Genomic DNA, 21,068 nt, shown 5'->3' with positions numbered 1-21,068 from the left:
AACTAGTCATAACCAAACCCTGCTAGTTAACACCAAAATACCATAATCATTAGTTGCGTAAGTCATTTTATGTCCCTGTAAGTATGGTCTTGGTTCTGCTGATGAAGATAAGCAGCAATGTAAAAATCAGTATTGAAAACAGGGGGTTTTAAGATGGGGAAAAAGGTACAAAAGTTGATTTTATTTATTATGAATAACCAGTAATTATGAATAATGGGATAAGTGGGCCTGCAATTCAAGCTTCTTGTCATACAAGTTGCATCCTGTGGATCTGGGAACTGAATTTGCAGTTGCTAGAGCACAATGGCGCCTTTGCTATCCTCCTAAAACCAGAGCTACCAGTGAGGGCTCAGTGCAGGTCCTGCTTGTGGGTCCTGGTCTCTGCCTGGCATCAGCACAGTCCTCGATGCTGAGTGAGCAGGCTGCTGCCCTGCCATTGCTGTCCTCAATACCATGAAATTCCTCATTGCCCTTTTTGGTTCATCTCTTTTGGATTGCTGAATGCAATGATCACAAGATCCTGGGAGAGTAACTGTTTCATTTTAATAATCTAAACACAGTTCATTGCACTAAGCTATAATGACACATATAGTGCGATGTTATGGTTTTATGCTATATTGCATCTGGGCATTTTCAAGTAATAAGTTCCTCACATCCAGGTTAAAGAGAATTCTTTATCAGGTACATGATCTCCCCTGAAAGAAACTGCACATTTTGCTTTCTGTATGATTAAACATTTTGCTACCAAGAAAAGCAAACTAACTGTTAAGTTTGTACAACGACAGATCTGCAATACAGCAGACGCTTACCTGGTGAGGTGATTGCTGTTCTCTGATGGACTGGATTTTGTCTGTATGCAGTAGTATGCCGAGTAGTAAAATTAAGTTGTCACTCATGATACAACCTTAGAACGAAAGATATTTTCTTTTCATACAAACAGACTTCCTCAGAAGTCCAAATTTCTGACACAGATGAGATACAAATGCTGATTTCTCGCTGCTGGGTGTTGTGTTTACTACCATGAGCAGGGCCATGGGTGATTTCAGCGTGGTAGGAAGGAGCTGGAATAGCAATAGTCCTAGAGAGAAACTCCAGCACTTGATGAAAAAATAATACAATCAATTAATAGATAATCAGGTGTTAATAATTTAAATGAACTTGGGGATGGATGTTGTTAATATTTAAATGTTATTCTGATAGATTAAAATTAATCACTGCATTACTTATCTATCTGAAGGCATACTGGGGATAAATTCAAGTCTACCTCCTGATATAACAGATTTCTGTAACCCACTTCAACATCAGCTTATGTTTTGTGATTCAAAAGATGTTGAACGTATTTCCTACGTGTTATCTACATTTTTACAAGCATTCAGGAAAAAGAACCTCAATGTCTGCAATGAAACACATTCAAAAGGAATTGTTTTTTGATTTTCAGTGGGGTGTTTGGGTTTTTTTTTTTTGAGAATTCAGAGGGTGTTGCTTTGCTACTGCTGCTTCATGTGACAAAGCAACAGGGTAACGTGGCCCCGGCAGCGAGCGCAGGCGATGTCAGGGTGCGTGACCTGTGCCCCAGCTCTGTCGGTGCAATGCCAGGTGCCTCTGGTGCAATTCTGGTCCCTGGCAGCGGATGGGAGATCTTCGCAGCTGATATGCTATATGTGTCAGGGTTACCCAGACTGGCTGTGACATCCGAAGTCTTAAATGAAAGAAGAGTAAGTCTGCATGAGGGTGCTCCTTCAGGTGTATGAACTGAATACTTTAAAGAGAGAGAGCTCATGCTGAATTTATAAAGTGATGTCTCTTGATTACTCCAGCTGTTTCTCCAAAGGTTCTTCAGCACATGTCCATTTTAAATTAGTTTTCTTGCAGTGTTTCAGTCCTATGAATTGCTTCAACTAACACTGCAAAAAGCTGGATGATTACAATGTTGTCATGTATTTTATTCATAAATCCTGAATGCAGTAATAGGATGTTCAAATTCCTTACTTGACTGTATTTTTTGCTAAGGGCAATGTCTGTCATATTACAGGAGGAAATCACTTCCTTCGTCTTTCTTGATCTTTCCCTTTCCAGCCCTCTGCCCTTTTCATATCATAGCTACAGCTGCAGGTATTTTTATTTTATTTTATTTTGAGATGCAAGTGAATCCTCCCAAATCATCTGTGGCATTACAGATCAAGATGGTTATTGCCCATCTGAAATGGCAAGAGTGAGAGGTCGGGGAGCTTGAGGAAAGGGCTAAAGAGCTTTGATTGTACTGAACTGGGTGTAACGTTAGCCTAGGTGGATCAAAGTGGCCTGGATAGAAAATGGCAGATTGAGTTGGCTGCATGCAATAATGTATGAACCACTTCGGAAAATTTAGTAGGTACTAGGTCACCAAAGCAAGCAGGGCACAAACTACAGAAGGTTATCTTGGAATAAAGAAGGAAGCATCTTTATTTTATAGTCTGGACTCTTACACATGCATTAATTTCAACCTCATAGATTCATAGCAATGAATATATTTCAGTCTTGAAACACGGCAGTTCTCCAGGTCCTTAGAAAAACTTATTTCCGTTGTCCTCATCCCCTTTCCCAGTTCACCTCTCAACTCCAGATGCAGTAATTTATTGGCAGCATTTTAGATTCCAATAGTTAGCGCTTTATTCAGTGACTCTGGAAGAATGGCCAGGATAAAAATTTGGTCTCATGAGAGAATCTAGAGGTTCCTCACAGTTCCCCACAGGTTTTTGCTTTCATTCAAATTATTCTGCTTCAAGGCCCTAGACTTTCTGTGTTTTATGTCATCTGGGGTTTTGCTGTAGTTTGCTCCTGTAACAGGTACGTTGTTTGCTACAGCTCACATCACAACTGTATGTTGTTTGCAAAACACACAGTCACTCTCTCTTTAAATGCTCTGACCTCTAAAGCTCCATCATCTGGAGTTAAGGTCATCTTCACATCAAGTCAGTGTTAGAAGAAAGTTCAAGCCTTGGGAGGAGTAAACCCTATGAGCAGCAGATTGCTCATGATGCAGTAGTGTAAGTGACTGTCGTTCAAGCTGATTTATTCCAAAATTACAGACTTGCACATATGTGAACATCAGACAAAGATAAGTGTTTTTTTCGTATCTTTAGTTTGTCGTGGGCTTACATGCTAGAAATATTAGTTGGATAGTATAGAATAAGATACCGAGATACGGATATATAACATGAAGAATAGGATTTAAATGGTAGTTAGATTAATAGAATCTTTTAATTACTTGTATCATTTACTTAATCATCTACGTTAGATTTCGAAGCATCTCTAAACCAGGAAGCAGGTCCTCCTAGAAGATCTTGTGGAGATAATTAAAACAGGAGACAGATTTATCACAGTCAACATTACAAAAAGGAGAGAAACAAAGAACGTTTCCGTTGAGGTCGAGGTGCTTATCTCTCCTGCTTTTAAGATGCTTGAATGGGGAGCAGTTTCAGGGCCCCAAAGGCTGTTTTTGTGCATGCTGCAAAATTCAAATGTGGAAGTCTTTTTATCAGTGGGTTTTGAACAGGAGTCGCTCAGATTTGTGTTCCAGCGCTTGCTGGATCTGGCTGGGGCGGCGCAGGGGGAGCCGCAGCCAGCCCGTGGCTCTGCCAGCCCACACAGGGTGGGAAAACACTTGAATGATTTTTCTTCTTCAGAGCTCACTATTGCATACGGAGGGTTTCTGTACGCCAAATGAAATCAACACAGAATTACTTCGAGGAAAGTTCCCTGTTCATTTGTGTGTATGTCTTTTTTTTTTTTTTTTTTTTAAATGGGTCGTGATTTTATGATTTTCACTGAAATGCACTTGCTTCTTTCTAGTTTTATCAAAATCCCTGACACGCATGGATCTGTTGAGATGAGATGAGATCAGTGGAATAGTCTCTTATCAGGACAAGCAGTTTAAAAGGTCTGTGCTTGTGCTGCAGAAGGCATTGCTAATCACAGAAAGGCCTGGAAGAGAGAAGCAGGTAAACTCAGACAAAGTAAAACTCTCCTGCACATCACTTGTCTGGGAAATCTTCCATTAGAGAGGGGTACTGAAGGAAAAGGTGCCATTTTCAGAGCTGTGTTCCCATTTGAGCATGCTATGACCTGTGATTCAAGAGAGGTGCTTATGGCAGCTCTTCTATCTTAAATATACTGATTTTCCTTGGTTTAGGCGTTGTCACCTTACCTTAGAAGAGTTGCTGATTGTGAGAGGGTGGAGACTAGGCAGCAATGAACAGCAGTGCTCTTGCCTCACTGCTTTTGACAGCTGAAATCAAATCTTTCTGGTGAGGACAAGTGAAAGCGAAGGAGTTTGTTGCTGTCCACCTTGGTCTCTTTTTCACGTTCATGCATATATACCTACATACATTCACGCATATATACCTATGTGTGCATGTTTGATGCAGTGGAGAGCTCCAGGAGCCTGCACACATGCTAGGAAGAATACAGAACAACTTGAGATATTATGCCTATCTGAAACCCTTGTACCCTTACCAAGCTGTGTATTTGCTTGCAAAAATACTGTCTCTCAGCTTTCCATCTGCCCAATGGGGAAGAGCACTGCGCTCTCTCTCAGCATTGCTTTTGAAGACAATTATATGAAGAGGTGGTTGGAGTAGTTTGGAAATGAGTAGTGTGGCCAAGTGGGGAAGGGATCTGAATCTCTGGAAATAATTCCTTTATCAAATGGCTTCCAGTTTTGGAGCTTGTGTTCTTAATTTTCTCTCTTGACCTGTTTTAAATTTTTTTTTTTTTTTTTTTTTTGGTGAGGGTGTGTGTGGGAATGACGGTAAGCATTTAATAGACAATAAACTGTATAATGACTGTGATTAACATTCACACAAGGTAACTCGGAGATGGGAAAAAGACAGCTCAGCAAGTCTAATAAATGCTTTCATAAGTGGATCTGCTTCCTCAGTGCTTGAGGAGAATACAGAAACCAAAAAAAGGAAACAAAAAACCCACTCTGGGGTTTTCAAATTAGCCCTAGAGATTGGGCACACAGATTGCTTATGGTATTAAAGTGAACAGAGTATCCAAATCCCTTGAAATATTGGTCTCAATGGTGTCAAATGCCTGGAGGACTTGGTGTCCTGGAGGGAACAATTTCTGCAGAGAGCTGGGAGTTTGTGCTCCTGCTCTGGGCTTCAGCGGCTCAGAGGTTTCAGGCTGTTGAGTCCCAAGGTTTTAAATAAGCTGTACTGAGTAAAAGCCCTAAAACTGCAAGTGAAATACAAATTAGGGAATGTTTCCTGCGCTCTGCAGAAGGCAAAGCTGTACTAGCGAACTGGATCGAATCTGATATCTAGACAGCTTTTACCAGGACTGGCCCTGTTATGGACATGGGCTTATACAGAAGTCACCTCTGATCTGTCTGTTCTGTGTACATCATCTGTCAAAGCTGCTCTGTGTGCTGGGCATCGGTGCCCTTTTGGACACATGTATGTTATAGACCACACTTGCACTATGATCAATATAATATGAAACAACGAAGGAAGCAGGTGCACACTATTTCTTTCTTTCATTTTGATGTAAAAATAATTTCATTTTTACTCTTTCATTTTTGTTTTCTCCCCCCCCCCCCCCCCCAAGAACAGGTTCCTATTTGTTTTCTTTTTTCTTTTTCTTGCTGTTACTGTAATGGGCTGTCTCAGCTCTACAGCCATCAGAAATCTTGGTTTGATGAGGCTGCTGTGAAACATTTAAAGGTTTAAATTATAAACTCGAGTGAGAAAATCAGTGATGCATGATTAGTTGGAAGTTTTAAATACAATAATATTTTTCATATTCATGTACAGAAATGGCTTATGTCAACTGTAATGTGACTTTTAATACATATTAATAGATTCTGATACAATATAGATGGTTTGTACACCTTTTGGCAGATGGCTGTGATATTAGAGTCTGCACAGTATAATTTAGTCATTTAGTAGAAGAAAACAATACACAAGTGATAAGATCAGTTCTGTTCAGAGATGCAGTTCCAGTGCATTGCTCCTGCAACCAAAAGGATTAGGAGCAGGATCAAATTTGCCAGCAAAATTAAATAAATTAATAGATAAATTCCTATGTCAGAAAGGAGCTCGCTATTGTTACAGCTTGTCCACATCCCCGGCTGTGTCTCCATCTTTTTGCTCCTGTCTTTTTAGAGGTCAGATGGTGCAAAGCCAAGGCTGTGGCTCAGCTCACCCCTGGAAGGGTTGGAGTGGAGCAACATCTCCCGCACGGAGCCCCACGGCCGCGCGGTTCGGGCGGCTCAGGCTGCCTCACTCGGACACGTGTAAGGCAGTAAAGAGTCTGCCTTAAAACTGATGTAAAATATGAAAGGAGTTGATGCCTGGGCATTGTCTCCTTTTTTTTGTGCTGTTCAGAAAACAGAATTAGCGGGTGATGAATCTGCGAGTTCTTTAAGCGTGTTACACTTTTCAGGTAGTGGCCTGACAAATGATACGGATTTTGTAGGAAATCACTTTAGCAAACGCTAAAGGGCACTCACTGCTGAGCTGAAATGCAGCAGCTGCTTTGGCAATTTATTGCCGTGCTCAAATAGCTAATCGAGGCGGTTGTAATCACTTTGACTGGTAACCTTGGCATCGCTGAAGTAGTCTATAAAGAGATATTTTTAAAAATCTGCATTTTGTTTATTGGAAATCTTTTGAACCATTCTCATTCCTTAAGTTTTCAACAGGAGAGGCAGTAGCTTTTGGCTTCTGCTTCATCAAAATGATTGTCAGGGCGCTTAATGAGCTTTGTGCCAGACCAACCGCTTTAGTAACATATGTCTCCAGCAAGAACCTTGCTCCCGCTGGCTGGGCACGCCGCTCCTCTCAGCAGGCAGGCTGCATCTCCCTGCTTAGCTTATCCATGTAGCATTTAAATGTTTCAGGACACCCATTTTGAATTTGGACTTATCACCACCTTTTTATCAAGCTAATCCCTTTGAACAGTTGCTCTGTAGCGAAGGAAAAGTGGAAATGATTTCTAGCACAAATCACAAGGTGCGAGAAAACTGCCTCTTTTTACCGGTTGTGTTGTGTTTTGTCTTTAAAAGAAAGTGCAAGAAAATTGGGCTTTAATTCTTTGAAAAGAAACATTACAAGATAAGGTGGTAACTAATATTAGTGCACAATAACTGCCTGACAGGTTTGCACCACGCGCTGACATGTCGTGTCAGAGTTGCTGTAGATGAAGCCGAGTTCTTTGCTGGAGATGTAGCAATTGCAGATCAAGTAATATATAATTTACTGAGCTGCTTGTTAATTCTATGGTGTTATGAAATCTCCTGGGCATATAATTACTACAAATGTTTACTTGACTTTACCACATAGCTTGACATTATACTGTAGAAGTTTGTCCTTAGCTTGACATTATACTGTAGAAGTTTGTCCTTAGCTTGACGTTATACTGTAAAAGTTTGTACCTCAATAAAATTATGGCCTAGCTATAAAATGCAACTATTAGGCAGCAAAATAATAACGAAGTATGGACGAGACTAAAGGCATTTTAAAAACACTTTCTATGGCTTGGAATTACAAACATTCATCCCATCTCCCGCTGATTACCCGCTTTGTAATAGCTATTGTTTCCACGGCTGGGGTTTAATTTTCCGCAGTACATTGGCAGCGCCGGCAATCTCAATAGCAATCCTCCCAGCAAGGTTGCGAGGGCTGCAGGGAGGACAGCGGGGAGGCAGCCTGATTGACAGATATTTTAAGCCTTTTTGTGGTTCAGGATTAGCGAAACATTTACAGACAGACCTGTTTGAGTGGGTAATACGTGGGCTGGCGGCCACGCTGGGATCCTGGCACCCACGGGAGGCTCTGTCACCTGTAGGGAAAGTGGGATGACTTTGGGATTGGGTCGGTGTCATTCCTCCCTGCAGGTTACGTTTCAACCCTTGATCTCTGCGAAGCCCGGAGCAAAGGTAGTGCCAGCTTCCTGATGAAACTTAAAGCCGCTCTCCTGACTATTCATTGCTAAATTGCTGCTGAGAGGCTTTTCAATTATGCTGGTTAGCCCCAGAGTAAAGGCGTGTGTTTGAGCTGAATATTTCAGGGTGTATGCTTCACCTTCAGCTGTTTTACAGACTGCTGACCTGTCACATTAAGCGGGCTTTGGGTCAGGCTCAGCCTGCCTTGCGCTGGGACACGTTCTGCAACGCCGGTCCTGTCTGTACAGCAGTCTATTAGGTCTAAAAACAGACGAGCCGCACTGTGCGCCGGTCTGGATGTTTTCTGGAGTCCTGGATTGTCCCTTTCGAGAGGGAGGAGCGGTGCTAGAGATAACAGCCAGCTCCTGGGACGGTTCCTCCTGGCCTGCAGCTTGCTGGTAGCAGCGCCGGAGCTGATTTTGCAGTTAGCGAGAGCCACTCCCAAACGCCTGGGATGCCCAAACTTGTCCTGGATTACCGAGGCTTAAAGGATTTGTTGAAAACTGATTTCTTTGAGTGTGAAAGCGGTATTCCTCATGCCCAACAAGTTCGCCTGAGCCCGTTTAAACATTAGACAGGTTGAGAACACAAACTACTTTCACTCTAATAAAGCAAAAGTTGCAAAATTAGAAACACTGTTACAAAAGAAAAGCAGACAAAATTAGGAAACAGAAACTTAACGTTTACCTGGATTAGCAGCTGCCGAAGGCGTTACCTCCGAATGAGGAAACCGGTTTGTCTTTACTTCGGTGCTTCCAGCCTGATAGCGCTCAGGTTTTGGTGAAGTCTATTAGAGGTGGGAGTCTACCTGGAGATTTCGCTCTTCTTTATTTTTTTGATTTTCTGGCTACTCCTAAATGTAAGAGGCATTTTATAATAGCTCTCAGACTCTCCCTGATTTCTCCACTGATTTGAAGGACCTGTGGGTGTTGTCAGTTTGCATTTACCTGCCTGGCGCCCAGGAGAGTGCTAATGAACTCGGGTTTACTGGTGAATGGATCTGAGGAAAGCAGAGGGACTTGGGATACTGCCCTTTTCTGTGCCTCTCAGGAAACACATTGAATTGCAGTTATTTGGTAATGTTTATAAACCATATAAATCATATTAATAAATCCCCCCAAGAAAAGTTTTCCTGAGATAGGTAACAGAGAGTGGCCCCCACCCCAGCCCTGCTTTGCTTTGCTAGTTGCTTCTGTTAGCTGGTAAGACAGGGAAGAGATCTGGTGCATGAGTGGAATTTGATAGGTTTCCCATAGAAACAGAAGATCAGATTTTTTTTGCCAGTGAAGGTGATGTCAGTCGGGAACATCTATCCTGACCTCAAAGGATACAGTCTGGTGTAGATTAGAGTAAGCGAGGGCTCAGTCCTCTTGTGCCAGTGTCCTGATGTAACTGAAAAGCTTGTACAATCTTGTCTGTCTTTATATATCTCATTTATATATAAAAAAATAAAATTTGCGGGGTGCTATTAGTCTTTCTTTTTGAAATAAATTCCCCCTGTGTCTCTCAGCTTGGAGAGTCCAGGCAGGTTTGAAATACTCTGTCGAATGAAGAATTCGCTGCTGTGCTCTGCCTCGGTGAGCTGCTTTTCTCTCTGATCCCCTCAGACTGCTGTCGCGGGATCTCCAGTTCCCTGCTCGGTGCTTTGAGACCCAGTCTGTCTTTCATTTCTTCCCCAGTGAGTTACTTCTCCAGCCTCACAAATTCTCCCAAGCCCCTGCCCTGCCTGTCTCCGCACAGCACCAATCCCTCGCTCATCTGCATTCCCTGCTATTTTGGCAGTACCAGCCCTCTCCCAGGATCTGTTCACTCACTCATCTACATCGAACGGCAGCTGCTTCGAGGCCCCGCATAGCTGTACCAGGCTTGTTGGTGTCTGGTCTAATTTCCTCATGTACTCCTCTTGCTGCCTCTTTTTTCCCTGAAACCTCTCTCTCTCTCCATCTCCTTTTCACACCCCGCGTCCTGCGCTCCTCTGTGCGGCTTCACAGCACTTCGCCTGTTCAGCCTCCTCCCTTGCTGCTTTCTCATTTCTGCACGGAGGGGTACCGCAAGTGTCCATGCCCACTGTTGAAACATCTTCGCTCAAAAAGCATTGAAATTTTTTTTTTTTCCTTTACCTTTTCTACCTCCAGTGTCAAACTGAGTCTAATGAATAGGGGTTTTTCACACTAAGTTGGCTCTGTTCTTTCCAGAAATGGAAATATGTGAGAATCTCTGAGTCACGCTTGGACTGGGTAAAGATGAGTCAAGACGCACATCTGCTTTGTGAGACGTCAGTAGGAAAGCAGCTTTTCCCTGAGCAAGTCAAGCCTTTACTGGTATTTGGTCAACCCAGTAGCCTTTAATGCTATTCCCAGGGTTACCTGCTGGGAGGAACACAGTGAACTATTGTGTTAACGCATATGGTAGAGTAAACCCAACGCCTTGCTGATCCTGGCTGGGAAATACCATAAAGCATCACGGAGGCTTTGCTGTACCTGGCTGCTGACTAGGAAGAAATTCTAAGAGAAAGATATTTCTAAGAAACCTCCCTGAAATCCATATCTCTCAAGAATTCTCTTATTCACATTGTGATACTCATCTCCATTTCCATCCTCTACGCAAACCTGCTTAGTATGTGTTGTGATATCATTTACCTGATCTACTTTTCAGTTATTGGTGGGAGAGAAGGAAGAGAAGGAAAAAAAAAAATAAAATCACTTTGTGAAGTGCTCTGCCAATTTACCATGCCATAAGAGAGATCTGCCATAGTTATTACTAAAGTCTAATTATGTAAATGACATAATTTAATAATGATTATTAAATCTCAGCAAGTTTTATTTCTTTTCCTTATTGTTGATGGTTGTCCTTGATAGCGAATGTCACGGTGCATATCATAAAATTAATTTTTGTGGAGACTTTGCGTCATTATAGGGGCTTGGAGTGCAGGAGGCCTTGCAGGCAAAGGCGGAGGCTGCTCAGCAGACGTTATCTTTGCAAGAACAAATGTTGTCCACAAGGATAGCAGGGAGGGGAGAGAAAACTCGCACAGCAGCAAATATTTAATTAAAAGAGCTGCTTGGGCCAACTAGTCGTGGCAGCAGCTGCTTAAACAGAGATCTGTCCTTTAAATAACTTCAGCTAAATAAAGGGAGAAAAAGGAGCGTGGAGGGAAAAGCTCAAAGGGCATGTGCTGTAATTGCAGAAGTGGTTTTCATTTTTACATTGCAATGTCTTTAGTAGCCATTAGCTCCTTCTCTGCCTGTTCGGAAAGCCAGGATACCTCAAGCTCTGGGAGTTTTACACAGTTGTCAAAAAGTAGAGAGGGGAGCGTCAAGAAAGTCAATACATCGCCTGCCAGCTCCTGTTACCCGTATTTTAGATGGACAAGGTCTAACGAGGAAGGCTCCCATTGGCTTTTTTGCTAGGTAGAATAAAACAGAATTTGGTAGGTACAGGATTAGTGCTTTTCTAGTATTCGCTGGCTAAATTATGGATAAGCGTGCGGCTCCCCACTGCAGCAGGTTTGGCCTCGTGCCCTTGTGCCAGGGCACTGCCCCGGCTGTGGGCAGTTTTCTGCATTTAATATCAGGCTCTCTGTGCGTTCCCTTTGCACCTTCTTGATCTGTCACGCTGTGACCTGGATCTCTAAAGGATTCATGCTCTTCATTTAACAGGAAATATTATTTATAATAATATAGTCACATTTTTCAGGTAATACCTAAGAACATCCATCAGGCTTCCAGATGCAGTTCAGCTATATAATAAATGATGTTGGTTGCCCCACGGGGATGAACCTAATGGACACACCAATTGGGCTGGACAAGCAAGAGGAGCGTGGGGTGTGCGTGCATTTGTATGAGTTGGGGAGAGCTGTTTGAAATGGTCAGATCCATAAGGAGTGAAGCCATGCAGCTAGTCTTTCCCATGCTCTGGGGACCTTTGTAGGCTCACAGCTGGCTGCAGGGAAGCATGAAGAAGCAGAAGTTAAGTCAGAGATATTTGAGAGTGAAGTGTATGAAAGGTATTGTGCAGTTCGTGGCTTTTTCATAACTGACTCCTCTCTGTGGTTTTCGTAGCCATTTTCTGGTTAGTCTTTCTAAGGTGCATAATCAGTTATGTGAGATAACAATTAGAGGGCAATAAAGTGGATCTATCCACGTGATGCGATACAAATGAGATAAAATCCAATATGACCAACCATATTTATGATTTCTCCATTTTTTTTCTTTTAATAAAAAAGGTAGAACAACATGTGTGATGCTATAGAAGCTCTGTATGAAGTGTGTAACACAGGTTTCATGTGTACTGTTTTCATGGAGAGCGCTTTTTCCCAACATGCACGTAATTGATTAGTATGATACATCTGCAGATGGGCTGGCGAGCAAAAGTCACACTTGTTCTGAAGGACATCGTATTATGGACAGAATGGGTAATGAAGACCATGGTTCTGTGTGTTTGGCATTCAACATTAAGATTCTCCTTACAGTTTTATTTAACTTTAACAGATTTTAATCATTCAAGCAGAATTTTCCACTCCTGATATATGTTTGTTGTACTTCTAATTTAATTTTATTTACTTTAATTTCCAGCAAGGTGGAGTTCAGATTTTTCCAAAACTGAGATAGGGGAAAATACGGTGTGTTTGTGCTCAGAGTTCATACAGTCACGTCACGGGGAACCGGCAGCAGCTCCAGCTTACGGAACAAGGACTTCATATTTGGTGGTATCGTTTAGGTGCATGTGTTTTACTGTTGCCATGGAAAGCAAAACACCAGAAGTAAAGAGAAAGGAAAAGTAATGATGTAATTACACTCGTGTAGTTAGTGGGTACTACCTCCGGGTTGTTTCTAAACCTACCTGTCTGATCTCGGGAGATACTTTACCGAACTCCCACCAGCTAGCTGAGGGAATGGACTTAGTTTTGCCCAATTTCCTTCAATACATTTTTCTCCAGGTACTTAGTAAATAGATGAGTAATCTTACGTTTTTCAAGGCTTTTAGACTGTTTGGATAGTGTATTTTGCTGCACGTGTCGCTTCTTTGTTGTTCTCTGCTCAGGCACCTGGTTGGAGTCAAATTGTATCTCTAAAGATCAACTGTGTCTTAAAATATACCATGTGTGTATGTGATCTGTCTAATGAAATATCTTCTGTGTGATCACCAGAAAATAACGCAGTCACTGACAACTGCTTTTCTACATCTTGCCGGTAGTGAAAGGGATGATGAACGTGGATCCAGGGGAGAGAGAAACAGAATTACGAAGCCTTTTCCCTTTCTTTCACAGCTACAGTAGATATATTCAATATATTGTCAGCTAACTGTCTTCAGTGTAGTTGATTGATGTTTTGATTCAGTGCCCTGAAAAAAGGCATTAATGGAGAGAAGCAACCGTTGCAGCTAAAAAATCATTGGGATCTGGAGCGTTTTGAACGACGCTTTTCTCTTGTAATGGTAAAACTACATGAGCGAGTGCAGAAAACTGCTGCCTGTGCTCAGAAGTAATCTTCACCTTATCAACAACTCAGTTCCCCTGAAAGCCTTGGTACAAAACGTTTCCATTAACACAAGCCACTGAAACAAAATGATGACCAGGTAAATTGTAGCATTATGCTACTTAGAAGAATGTCTCAGGCACTTCCATTAAGATTATAAACTCTTTCCTCCCTGGAGATCCCAGCCAAAAACTTGTCCCATCAGTTTCTCTCATGCCTCCGCTGGGATTGTAACAGCTCCTAAAGAATACAGGTGAAATAAGAGCATCTCACATGTGGGGGCTGGGCTTTTGCATGTGTGTTTTTCTTTAAGCTTACTGTTTATTTTTTGGCTGTAAAGCTGTTCATGGGAAAAAGGAAATTACTGTAGACTCCAGCATCTAAGGCAAACAGAAGGAAAGTAGGAAATGCAGAAATCAGGATGAAATATCCATTCCTCTCTTATGCTATCGTGTTTGGCCTAGTGATTAGACTTCCTAATGCATAAACTGGGCCAAATCCTGCACTTACTGCTCTAAGTAAATTCTTCTGGTACTTCTTCCTTGGTAGACTGCAAATCCCACTGCTAAGTATGGATCCTTCTGTAGAAGCCAACCAAGATACCCAAACTGAGAGGAGGTGCTCCCTGTCCAGGCAGGGCATGCCGGGATTTCAGAATTTGTCCTGCAGTGACGTGGATGGTGTTTAACTTGTATCCTTAAATGCTTTCATGCAGTGTCTGTGGTTAAATCATTACATTTCACTTCTCTCTCTCTCTCTCTTTTTTTTTTCTTAAGTAATCCCTTGTATCTCTGGTAATGTGGAAAATGTTGGAAGCTTAATAGCCTTGACTTATCGGGAAAAGCAAGTGTTGTGAGATCCTCCATGAAGCTGGAAAAGCTAATCTATTTTATTACACAGGAGGAAAAATCAGAGGAAGGCAGAAAGTACACGAGGTTGCTTGCCATGAAACTCTTCGTTGTCATGAGTCAGTGACTGCAATTTAAATTAGAAACACACGGTGTCCCAATGACTTTCACTATATTGTAGTGCAATTGTGCTGAGATACAAGAATAACATTGATACAGAAGGAGATTTGCTTCAGTTCTGATGTTAGTTTTTCTTTGGTTTTAAGTCTTCGTGTGTGAAGCCTGCCAGGATTTTCCTCTTGGGATCTTGGGAACACCCTGAGCCTCCCCTGAGTCCGTGAGGCAGAGAATTGCTGTGAGCGTGCATCTTGCATGGCACAGATGAAACAGTGGGCTCAGATTTAGGATTTTTGATATTTGACAATATTTGCCAGTGTTGTACGTTGTGAATGAGTTCACCTGTCTGGGATGCATCAGGAAAAAATGATCCCTAATGGGTCAAGTGGGAATAATAGCTGTTTTTTGCTGTTTATAGAGGTAATTCATTTGCAATTAAATACCTTTTTTTTCCCCCCTGTTCATATTGTCACCTTGCTACTAGCACGGGGAACTCTCAAGTAAACGCAAACCCATGCTGTGAAAATCACTAACACAAAGTGGAACCCTCATTGCTCTGCAGTGGTTTCTGCTGTTGCCAGATGATTTTCCTGGCACGGGGGATTGCTCCCGCACCGTGAGCACGCCACGCTCTCGAATGGAGCCCGTTAGGTGCTGGGTGCTGTAAATTTTTCCCCCTCCTTTACTACCTGATAGAGCGCAGAATTTCTCCCGCGGCAGACTTTCGAGGAGCCCGTGCCTATGCGTTCGGGAGGGAGATATGCTGTTTTCACCGAGCTTTATGCTGAATGAACAATCTCATTAGACTCCAGGCCCGCGAGGAGCTCTGCCTGGCAGATCCCCTGCCCACATTTCCAATTCAATAGGGCTCTGCCTGGCTTTGTGGCTGCTGACCCATGTGCTGCGGAGCAGGAGCTGGAATGGCTAAAACTAGCTGTGGCATGAGCTGGGTTTCAAGAGAGGTTTTCAAGGTGAGGCAGGATTTCTCCTAGGAGGTGTTGCTTTACTAGAACGCATTTGTTTGTGGTTATTAACATGAGAAAGCTCATGATTTTGCTATTATTTTGTGCTTTGAAAGAGGGAGAATGAGTGCACAGAAGAAGAAAGCGCCTTTGCTGCAAATTCATTTTGAAATTCAGGAGAATTTGCATTGCTTCCGTTGGAGGAGGCTGTCATTAGCAGTCTCGTCTGAAAACAAACTGCAACCTGCTTTTATTTCCTTTGTGCGTGGCTGACACGCCGTCATTCCCAGTCACCCAGCCCAGTTGCTACTGTACTTTGTTTTATACTTCATGCTTGACCTATGTGCTGAAATGCTAATCGCTGATGAAAATTTCCATTAATATAGAACTAGTTTCAGCCAGAAATGTGGTAAAGTCATTTAGGAGATGTAGTATCTCAAGGAAATATAAAATGGCAAAAGCCTCAGACAATAGTTTAATTTTTGACCGGCTGGTGTGCTTTCAGATGCGTCTGCAAAGCTCAAATCTGTGCTGTTTTGTTACCAGCAAGGGGAAGTGATTGTCGTCGTGTATTTGTAGGTCTGTGAACAAGCCGTGCTCACAACATTCCTCTACTACAGCATTATCTCCTTGTGCTGGAATAATTTCTCTGATTTCATTGGTTAAAAAAATGAATGAATGTGCGGCCATACCTTTAAGAAAAGGAGATACAACCAGATACATGTGCGGGGGATTAGACTGCTCTCACATCTATAAATGTGCATATATATAAAGCCAGGAACCTTATTTTATGGTGACTTGTACAAGTATTATGCAAAGTACACTTTATATTGCAGTGAAGAAATATAATCTACAATTTCATCATGGTATTTTAATTCAACTTTAACTTTAGATATATTAGAAACTTGCCAATTAAATAACTGTAGATTTCTCAGAAGTCTGCAAAACATTTATGCAAGCAACTTATGCTGCAGGATGTGGTATATACAGCTCAAGTACACTATCTTAAATCCAGATTTTCCGCTGAAAGAGAGATTGCTGCCACAGTAGAACTGGAAGAAGGCTAGAAGACGACGAATGTAAAGACATGGACTGGTTCCCATTAAGGAAAGGCTAAGTTTGTGTGTACAGACCTAAACTCATCTGTTACAGAAGCTGCCATAGTGGCCCAGTGCTCCCACTGCTCAGAGTTGCTGCCCAGTTGACCCAGTCCAAAAGTGATCTGGGGAAAGAACAATTTTACATGCAGTGAGGATGGCCAGAGAAGCAGGACCTGAGACCAAACTGGGCAGCTAAGTTACCCCACTCCATACGCATGCTCTGGTTAAGCTGGTGCTCTGGGGGGGTTCAGTTTGGTAACGGGGTTGCAAAGGGGGGGATACAGGGAATTGCACAATCACAAGTGATGCAGAGGGGAGGACCTGTAGAGATTCAGGGAGAGCCAGTGAGATTATTAAGCAGCAAGTTTAACACTGCACACATTGAGGGACTCATTATCTCAGGTGATGGAGGTCAAAGTATATCGTCAATTAAGAAAAAAGAAAAAGGTACTTAAATTTGTGGAAGAAAGGCCCGTTGGTAGCTATTATGGACAAAAGGTTAGATGCAGCATCTGGCTCAGAAAGTCCCCAAGCAGCTATAGGAGGTGGGGAGGATGTATGTACCAGGAGAGGATCCTCCTGCTCTCCCTCTGCTGCTTACCTGTGCCTGCCCCGTCAGGAGGGCTGAGCCAGAGCGACTTCGGTGTGACTTGGTGTCCCGCTTGCTGTTAAGCACTGTTGTTCTCTTTAAATCAATACAGATGCTTGTATTTATTCACATATTTAAGAACATCCATAACGGTGGAATTTGGCTGCAAGGTATTCAGGTTTATGTGCTCCTAATGGTAGGAATAACCACATCAATGATTATCTCAATTTACTTGTAAGTGCCGTGTCAATAATGTTATAACTAAAGTTTAATGACGTATTCATCGTAAACGATGTACCATTCACAGTTAACATTTATTTCTTTGGTTATGAAAAAGCTAAACCTGGTATTGATTTCCACGCTGGATTTTCTTTTGAGTCTTTACTACAAGTGCTTCTCAGAGGCATTTTGAGCTGATTTGATGGGGCTGGCAAATCTGGGCTCCTGACTGTCTTTGCAGGGCTGCTGCTTTTTGAGTAGGTTTCCATTATGAATATCCACAGCTGCAAAAGTGAACTTTGTTTTTGGCAGTGGTGTGATTTGTATTAAGTTGGTGGTTTTGTCAAGTGTTCCAGGTCTTAAGCTTGCTCACACAGATTTTCACAGGAAGCAAATACAAAAGTGGGGAGTTATATTTAAGATTGCTTGACTTGAACTTTACAAATGATCCTCTGCTGGGCTAAGTCAAGTCCAGTTAACGTTAGATGGGTTGAGCAGATAGACCAAAATGGGTACTGACAAATTATTTATTAAGTTTAAATATCATGTGTTGCCAGAAACATTGCTCAGTTCCACACTGTTTTTAAAAACCAAGCTCTTGCTGACTTGAAAGGAGCCATCCAATGGAGCATGTTGGAAGGTGTAAGCAAAAAAAAAAGAAAAGGAAAAAAAATATTCAGATAATCTAGTTTGTATGAATCATATTGATGAAATGACAATAGGGAATCCATTTATTTATTTATTTTTTCAGGAAAACCTGAAGACCTCACGTTCTTTGGCAGCAAGCACCTCTAGATCCTAGGAAGAAGGCTCACATTGGCAAATGTCAGCAGACAGCTACCAACAAGCAGGTCATTTGTACTAATTAGAAACCACATTTCTTTAGTTTTCGGTCATTGTGTGTGTGTAAAAGTCATGCAAGGCTTTAAGAAATATGGTCCTTGTACTCTGTGATTTAGTAGTACAGTGCTTCGGCTACTAGATATATGAAACAAGTTAAATCAAATCTGTCAGGTGCTGTGCCATTATATGGGCAGAGTGATGACCAAGAGAAATCATTAAGCATTTACAGCTAGCATTTAAATGGTTTGAGAGCATAGGGTGCGATCTACTGAGGCTTAAGGGGGATTGCATTTTAGGATTTTGTTGGGAACAGCCGGGAGTAGATAGGGACTGTTTGCAAAAATGGATCGCTGGTGCCAGCTGCCTTCTCCCGGGGTCGGGCACTTGGAAGGGAAGATGCTCGTACACCTTTTCAGCTTCCACTCAGCTCAGGGCAGACCTCAGACAGAAACAGCATAAATTGAGTTTCCACACAATCAGCACAAACCTCAAACTGAGACGTCGGTCACAGCCGGGTGATAGCAGACCGCCGGCTCGGGGACAGGCACCAGCCATCACACTGCTGTGTCTGCCTGCCTGGGGAGATGCCCTGCCCGGCCGATGTCTGACTTCTTTTCCAGAAAACCAGGGCCTGACAAGCTAGGCTCCCCAAATCCCTACTTATTTCTTAAAACCTTGTCCCAGGGAAATTAATTCTAATACGCTGTTTATTGAATTGAATGTTTTACTGCTGCTTGTGCTACAGTAAAACATTTCACAGCCTTGGGTACATATTTCTTTATTATTTATATTTATTCTATCACATTTTTAGAGGTTTTTTTTGTGGTTTGAGAAACTGAAAGACTGATGTATTATAAAACTGGGAAGGCATAATAGTTGCAATCATATTTGAAACATAAATTTTGTGAAATAATGTTGAAGCTGTTTAACTGCACTGAAAACTTTTACTTTACATGTGCTGTCCAATAATGTTTATAAAGTCCTTGGCAAGATAAATAATACATCGACTTCTCTCACTAAACCTCCTGAGAGCGGAATTGCATCTAAAAAAAGATTCTTCATGTCTATGTGCTACAGTCTATTTGGAAATATTTCACCACGGAAGGAAGAACGTCTTTCTGATTTGGGTGATTATTTTAATCACCTCCAGCATATGCATCATGGGCTCCTTTTCTGAGAACTGACAACATCCAAAAATAGGTGATTGGGATAGATTCAAGCGAAGGTTATCTTCTCCCTGGTGCTAACACTGGGATGTCAAAAAGCTTTTAGGGGAAAAGCGATGTATAACATTGACACCTGAAGTAAAACGATGGGTCCTTATGAATATTCCTTCTCATCTTTTCCAAACATGAGTGACTCTGCATGTGGGGTTGTTTTTTTTTTCAGGGGAAAAAAAAAGGCACTATAGCTGCATAAATACTGTAGCTGTAGCATTGCATTTAAGGTTTCACTAGCATGAATCTCAACCTTTTTCAGCTAATTAGTGAAGTAGGGAGGTATTGCCACTCACAGCATGGAAAAGCGCAGAGGTGATTAATCCTGCATGCTCCCCGGGGCTCAGCCTGTATCCCAGGGGACTGTGGCCCCTGTTCTGGGAGCTGCCGGGGGACCATTTGTCCCACACTGAACACATTTCCTCGCCTTGTGTGGTTTTTGTCACCAGTTTGCTGGAAGGCTCTGCAGCGGAGGGGAGAAATGGGCATGGAGGCTCACTATGGTGAAGGTGAACATTTTCTAAGTAGAAGTCCTTGTCATTATAGCTGTCACCAACCGTGTCCCCTGAACCAGGGCACCCAGATCGGAGCAGCGAGGGCAGAAACAGGCAGGTGGAGCATCCCTGCTGCTCTCCACTCTCAATTTCCTCAGCACCCGAGGTCGCTCACTATGATCTTTGATCGAGTCTCCCCTTCTCCAGGTTTCACACGACCAGCCTCACCCAAGAGGCCTTCAAAGGCGGCAGGGCTTCAAGAAGATTCCCTTCAGAGGGGTACGTGGGTGGGAGCCGCCTCCCCAGCCGACGGGTCTGGGCTGACCTCGGGCCGTGAACTGTGCAGGGATGGAGGCAGAGGTGTGGGCTCTGGAGCATCGGCGCTCACCAAGCTGCATCCCGAACCGTGCCGCCTGGGGCTCACCAGGGCGCGGGCAGACGCGATGCGCTTCACGGTGCGATCTGTCAGCGGGGGGCAAAACCCAGCCGTCGCCTTTGGCTGAGCAGGGACTGCTGATGTTTTGGGATGGGGGATATTTTGACTGTGGATGGGATTTTTTTTCTCCTTCTGTGATTGTAATCGAGAAAGAGTGAGAGTACTTAATTAAGCTCCCGTGCTATATAGTCACTTAACTTGCGACATATGGTATAATTAAATAACCAAATTTTTATTTCTCGTACCAGGAAGCCATTTTTTTCCAGAGTTTTGTTCTGTTATTCTCTAACTGGGGCCAGCCTGAAGGCTGTAATTTCTAATTAGCAATGGCTTTTATTTAACAATCTTGTAACGTCTGTGTCACTGAGAAATTAAATCTGATTCTAGCTAATGAAAAGGTCAGCTCAGAAATGTACCAGTATGAAGCTGTGGGAATCCAGTACTTTCATGAATATTTGTGCTGTACAGGACTTACACAGGGACCAAATCTTACATCTTTTAAGAGGGATCCAAATAGCTGAGATTGATGCCATATTTAGCAGTGCAATGTAATTTCTCTTGGAAGCAGTAGACCAGTAATCTGGGAATTTTGGCTGTCATCCTGCTACTATATATGAGCAATTTTAATGTAGTAATTACATGTAGGGAAAATTGTTCACTAGGTTTATGAGATAAATGAAAATTTAATTTTTTTTTCTTGTTTAGTTATCCAATGATTTTATTACATGCTTCTGGAAGCAATGGTATACAATAAAAGACTCTGGAACTGCATCGCTCCTTAGAAATACTGATATTTTGAAAGATTTGCTCACTGTAAGTTAAAGGCAGCTCATTAA

At 42.4% G+C, this 21,068-nt stretch overlaps 1 protein-coding gene across 1 annotated transcript in view; it reads left to right on the top strand.

Moving 5' to 3' along the window:
• CHL1 (cell adhesion molecule L1 like) overlaps window positions 1-21,068 on the top strand; it is a 91,724-nt gene that overhangs the window by 8,571 nt on the left and 62,085 nt on the right. Inside the window, exon 2 of the mRNA XM_050904989.1 lies at window positions 17,994-18,093. The gene's annotated coding sequence lies outside the window, so the exon portion shown is untranslated. The remainder of the gene's footprint in view (window positions 1-17,993; window positions 18,094-21,068) is intronic.

This window comes from Gymnogyps californianus, chromosome 13, assembly GCF_018139145.2.
Source record: "Gymnogyps californianus isolate 813 chromosome 13, ASM1813914v2, whole genome shotgun sequence".
Lineage (NCBI taxonomy): Eukaryota > Metazoa > Chordata > Aves > Accipitriformes > Cathartidae > Gymnogyps > Gymnogyps californianus.
Note: the sequence above shows the minus strand (reverse complement) of the source record. Positions and strands in the feature narration are given on the sequence as shown.